Below are 6,736 nucleotides of genomic sequence, written 5' to 3'. Positions count from 1 at the left end.
TCACATTATCCGAACTCTATTAATTTTTGCTTGGTTTTCAATAGTGTGCTATTGAAATACAAAAAAAAATATAGCAATAAAACATAATTTTCGTTAATTCCGAATTGTTTGGTAATAAACAGACGGAAATCCGTTCATAAATAACAAAGTTATTAGTGTTCAAAATAGTGACGCAAAAACGTGACACCGTTTGATTTTAGGTTTTGTAATGATACCCTGTCCGCTGAAAGTGTAGTAAGACATTTTCAATGTCTGTCTGGGACATAACCGAAGTGAAGTAGAAAACACTTAGACTGTTAATTCGAATGCTGCAATTTTTTCTATCTTCTGCATGGTTTCATTAAAATTTCGGTGTTTCTAGTATAAAATTTCGGTATTTCTAGTAGAAATCCAAATATAATGGTTCCCGTACATTATTACTGAAAATATATCGCATGTTTGCATTACATTCACATAAATCACTTGCGATGCCTGACAAATTCAAAATGTTGGGCTTGCTCCAAAGTTTCAAATCGTTAGGTTATTTTCGAGTGGGTAGTACTATCTATAATACCGACATCATCCATCGGCCCGGATTATTGAAATGAATGTGGAATTCTCACAATAACGCAAGCATCACGTGTAGATAATAACCAACAACGAATGTAGTATCAGGATCCGTATTCCCAAATGAACATCGTACACAATGTTCGCTCTGGTTCTGTGCTCATATTAAAGCCACATTCTGTGTACGGAATACGCTCTTTCGTACCAAAACACGTGCACATGTTCGCCTGTACAACCAAACTCCATGTACGTGCACCTCGTACGCGTACACCTCTCATACACAAAAGTTCGTGGCACCGGTTTTCTCCTTCTCACTTTCATCATCACTAGCGTCGACTTTTTTTGCCTTGTGTGCACCGTACATCAAGACGAAGCATGTTTGAGCTTGAACGCGTGCACAAAATTTTGTACACTGGCACAAACTAGACAATGTTCATAGGAAGTCTTATCAGGACATTACTTTTAAAAAAGCATTTAACTTTGAGCCGGGAAATTCACAAACAAAATAAGTAAAAGAGCATTGAGTCATTAAATCGAACATAAAATAAACCCGTCTTAATGTGGATGTACGAATCCAGTCATACATGCACCTGTTATACAATTAATCTGGTTCTACGGAACGTTAGAAAACTGTGTTTATAGCAGCATATACGATGATACGTAAGGAAAATTGGTATCATTTCATCAGCAGAAATTATAATATCAGCATCCAATACGCCAACATCATCTCCTTCGCACAACCTAACCACATAGGAAAGGGCGAAGCCGATGCGATCTTCTCGGCCCGATTGTTAACTTGAAAAAATCGATAAAATAGAATTTGCTTTCAAAATTCTGATTGAAAATGAAACTTTTATCATAAATCGATCTTTTTGTCTCGAAAAATCGATTTTTTTCATTCGATCTTTCCCGGTCCGATATTTGATAGCACAGATTTTTATTGTATAAAAAATCGATGCAGCAAAATCGATTTTATTTTTCGAAATGCCCATCACTAACCAGTGCTAATCAAATCGTCAATCGCACTCGCACTACCGCTTGCCAGCGGAAAACGAACCAAAGAGCGCACTCCAATGTATACTCCAGTATATACAACGCAGTGTACTTTGGAGCGCGGGCCGTAGTGAATTTATCTGAACACGCCACGCATAATTTAAAGAGTAAGATAGCGGGGTCTCTCACGCCCAACCACCCCATATCCAGCGCAAAGAAAAGAGCGTTCTGCTTTTTCTGTGGTATGTGATCATTGTATGCATGAAACTAGCGCGTCTGTGCATCATAGGAATGATTGCTGGCGGCAGACATGGAATACGCGTATTGGCCCGAAGAGTTTGATCTGGTATACAACTTTTGCTTACTACGAGGTCAGAAAGCAAACTGACTATTTTTTCATGTTCTGTTTTTATACGTGGGTCGCATTTCATTGGATGACAAAGGGGTAGAGTAGATAATTATTGCTTTCAAACCCATTATTTCTAGTAATTGTACATACTACGGAATTAGACACAAAATTGTTGTACATATTACCAATGATATGGCTCGAAAATCTTATTTTTTCATTCAGTACAACAGCAGATATTACCGTTCAAAAACGAAATTTTTGAAACGGGCCCCTATATTGAAACGTTAGAAGTATTCTGCTTCAAAAAAAAATTATTAATAGTGCTGATGATGAAATGTGTAGTGCTCTGATCGTCAATGGTTGGAATGACATCAATGAATCTTCAGCATGAACGTTCAGCTACTATGAATCTATCTCGCCTTGTTCCAGAAGGAAATGTTTCTATAATTTTGGGTTAAGAACTGTATTTCCGCAATAAAAATCCACCTTCGTAGTTTTCACAACTTGCGATGTATGTACTGTTACAACAAATATTACTGGCATAAACATAAAATAAAATAAAATAACATAAACATGAAATGCGTCTATTGTTCTTTATATTTATTTATATTTACCACACGATAAATCATCATCTTCTGATGATTTCAAAAGAGTTGTATTGACAGTGATGCAAATGTCCGTCGCATAATTTGGGCCAGCTCAGATATCAATTTGAGTCACTGAATTGATGGAATGTTAAAGCTGCACATATCTGCATGTACTCTATATTTGAAATTACCCAACATTTGCACTATCTGGCAGGAAAGCTGTGTTAGACGTAACATTTTGCTCATACAGTATTTGTTTTTATTTCGATTATAGAGGTTTCAACCTTAAGGTCATTTGCCTCTTCGGGTTAGAAAAATCTCTTATGAAAAATTTCTAACCCTATGTGCGGGGTCGGGACTCGAGCCCAGGTGTGCTGCGTATAAGGCAATCGATTTAACAACTACGATACGCTCACCCCTACAGTATTATTTATGAGTATGAGTAAGTAAACTCATTCGTATCCAATGAGCACAAACCATCGTTATCTAATCATTAATACATCAACTTGATAATTTAAACATCTCGCTATAAATCATCACATATCGTAATCCCAAATCTTCGAATTGGCACCTCTTTGAAGACGGTTTGCTTGTTAGTAGGGATTTGCCTACTACTAGGGTTCTGATTGGCCGGCGAACCCTTCTTTTCAGTCAGGCAAAGAATCCCGGAAGACACCGCAGAGATCTTCCCAGGGGGAGCCACTGTCCACCCAGCTTCGCCCTCCTTGGCTATTAGCTGGGAAGGAGAACAAGGCTCGTTCAGCTTATCCTTCCCAGAGAGGGCGAATTGGTGCGTCTGGATCTTTTGCGGTTAACCGGGGAAGCGAAAACTCCTTGTTGAATAGCTTCCCCCGAAGGCGATCCAGCACCAGAATCACTATGAGTGCCCAAACCACGGGCTTTCCGACGAAGATCTCTCCGTCACACACGCGCACTTCACTAAATTGTTGTAGCGGTCAACTGTCTCGAAACTGCGTATCGAGGACGTCTTTTCTTCACCGTGGTCTGTCACTATCTGTCCTTTTCACGATGGCCGTTTTCTGCACTCGACCATAACAAAACACCAACCGTCGCATAGCTGTCATTGATGAGCAGCATAACCAACGCACACTTATTTTCGCAAGAGGTGAGCTGTAGCCTACCTAAGCCCTATGTTAGTAATATACAAACATAAAACAAAATTTTCTACAACGATCTGTATGCACATAACCGTTCACAAACGCGAAAATGAACAAAGATTTAAACTAATTATGAACGGTACAGAACAGCGGTGAGCATAATTTTATGTAAACAAATACACTCTACGGAGTATAGAGTCATAATTTGGTATATTTCCACCCTGTTTTTTATTGGTACCTCAACGGGTTACATGAGCCACGAGAAAACCAACGTGATATGGGGTTACTGAATCGAGTGTTCACCCCGATACCAGGTAGCGACACCACCCAGAATGACTCTCATCTTGGGAAGTCGCACTTGACGGAGGTGAAGGACAAGCACAATGTGTACACCAAGGTGAAGCAGCTACCGACGACTATCAAATCGGCCGTAACAGCTGTTGAACGCGAGCAGGAGGCGCTCTTCATGAGAGCTGAAAAAGGATCCTTCCGTCAAGAATTCGACCTACCGCGAGCTCGTTGGGCAGCGAAGCGAACGTGACAGCCCTGTCGCAGGAAGCCGTAGTCGAGTGCAAGGGTCTAGGCGAGATAACGACCGTAGAAGAACTGAAAGGTGCACTGCAAACTAGATGTAGCGGCGACTATCTGGATTTGGAAATCATATTGATGCACTCAAAAGGCGGCGATTCAACTACAGGTGGTCGTTGCTAACGAGCTGGCGAAGACCGGCAAGGTAAACGTTGGATGGTCGGTGTACTTGTTGAGAGTCGCTCCGCGAGTTACCAACGATGCTTCGGGAGCTTGGACCTCGGACATCAAACGAGGAACTATGGGGGCATTGTGTAGAAAATGCGGAGGAAAGGCGACACGTTGCTAGAGACTTCACGAAGCAACCAAGGTGCATGATCTGCAAACCGGAGGACGGAAATGACCGTACGACGGGCCCTGCTTACAAAAAGGTGAAGGCAGGTTAGCAATGATGGAGATAACACAGACTAATCAAACAGCAACAGCAACTGTTGTGGCAGTCAACAACAGAAACGAAGTGCGACGTTGCAATTATTTCAGAGTCCTCCCTCCCGATAACGGTAACTGGGTGGTAGATAGTGCAGAAATGGCGACAATCCAAGTAATGGACAGGGTTCCCTGTCCAAGAGGTGGTGGATAACACACACGAAGGTTTCGTGATTGCCAGGATCAACAACGTATTCGTCTGTAGCTAGTCTTGTATTCTCCTACAAGATGGACACCAGAGCAATACAATCGGATGGTGGGTGCACTAACCGATTCTTAGTCGGACGAACGCTGGTTGTTATAGGAGTCGACTTTAACACGGAGTTGAAATGGGGTAGCAGGCAGACCAATGCAAGAGGTTACTGATTGGAAGCCCTGGCGAAGCTGGATATAAGACTTTGCAACGAGGATTCCGCAAGAACATTCCGTAAAGACGGTTGAGAATCCATCATCGACATAACATTCTGCAGTTCTTCGCTGTTGGATAACATGAATTGGCGAGTTAGTGAGCAGTACACACATATTGACCACCAACCGATCTACTACACCGTTGATCGGCGGAATTGTACTGTAACGCGGAGAGAAAGGACTCGCGAGCGGAAGTGGAAAATAAAGGACTTCGGTAAGGACCTTTTTTGGATGCTCTTCGTGCTGACAGCATCCCTTCAATTCGATGAGCTGTCGGAAACACTAGCGATTCGTATCAATTTCGAGGAAAATGGAGCCGAGAAACTGCCGGTGTACGGCGTATTAGTGGAACGAAAGGCTCAGCATCTGCCGGGCTGCCTACCTAAATGCCAGAAGACGGGTTCAGAAAGCAAGCTCTGAGGTAGTCAGAGAAGAGTGTGAGGTAACATTCCGGGCGGCTAGGGCTACTTTTAAACGCGAGATTGTGCTTAGTAAGTCCACCTGCTACAAAGGCCTGTGCAGAGAAGTAGACGCTAACACCTGTGGCAATGCTTACCGTGTCGTGTTGGTAAGGGTCGAGGGTCCATCGACGCCAGTCGAAATGTGCGCTGACAGAATGAAGATTATCGTAGAGGGTCTTTTCCCGAAGCAAGACAAACCGCATGCGCGCCTACACCGTACGTCGATGGAAGCGGTGGAAATGCTGGTGACAATCGAGTTTCGAACGACGAGCTTCTTATAGTGGCAAAAGGGCTGAAACGAAGAAAGCTTCCAGTCCGGACGGAATCCCCAACGTGGCACTGAAGACCGCGATCCTGGCATTTCCAGACAAGTTCAGGCTAGTTCTACAGAAATGCCTGGTCGAAGGCTACTGACGAACAGATGGAAGATCCAGAAGCTGGTGTAGCTGCCAAACCCAGGGAAGCCACCAGGAGATCCAGCATCGTGTCGGCCTGCTGGATACTCTTGGTACACTGTTGGAAAGGATCAGCTCCAGCAAGCTACGCTGAAAGTGAGAACGGACTATCGCAAAGGCAGTTCGGATTCTGGAATGGGATCTCGACGGTGGACTCCATCCGCACAGTCATCGCGAGCGCGGAGAAAGTGTTGAGACAAAAGAGAATGGGTGATCGCTATTGCGCCGTGATTAGATCTACGTGAAGAATGCGTTCAACAGCGCCAACTGGGTGGTTATCGCCATAGCGCTGCACATAATGCGGGTCCCGGACTATTGCGAAAGAGGTCGATTTGGGTCACGGATGGAATACCTCAGGGCTCCATACTAGGACCAACGCTGTTGAATATGATGTACAACGGAGTATTAGCACTGGAACTGCCCAGGGGAGTTGAGATCGTCGACTTGCAGATGATGTTGTCCTGATTATAATTGGCGAGACCCTCGAGGAGATGGAGATGTTGGCGACAGAGACAATGGGTATCGTGGAAACCTGGATGGCTGACGTCAAGTTGCAGCTGGGTCACTACAAGACCGAGGTAATACTGGTCTGGAACTGTAAAAAATCCAGCGTGTCGAGATCAGCGTCGGTGGACAATCCCCCCATCGATTCGTGCGCTGAAGTACCTAGGTGTGATAGTCGACGATCCGGTATATTACAACATCCATGTCGACTATGTAAGAATCATGCCGAATCACGGAGGAGCAAGAGGCAGCATAAGACGTGTCCTGGCGGGTGTTTCATCCTCAATACTGAAGTATGGCG

The sequence above is a fragment of the Topomyia yanbarensis genome, chromosome 2, assembly GCF_030247195.1.
Source record: "Topomyia yanbarensis strain Yona2022 chromosome 2, ASM3024719v1, whole genome shotgun sequence".
NCBI classification, from domain to species: domain Eukaryota; kingdom Metazoa; phylum Arthropoda; class Insecta; order Diptera; family Culicidae; genus Topomyia; species Topomyia yanbarensis.
This window is presented reverse-complemented; position numbering follows the sequence as displayed.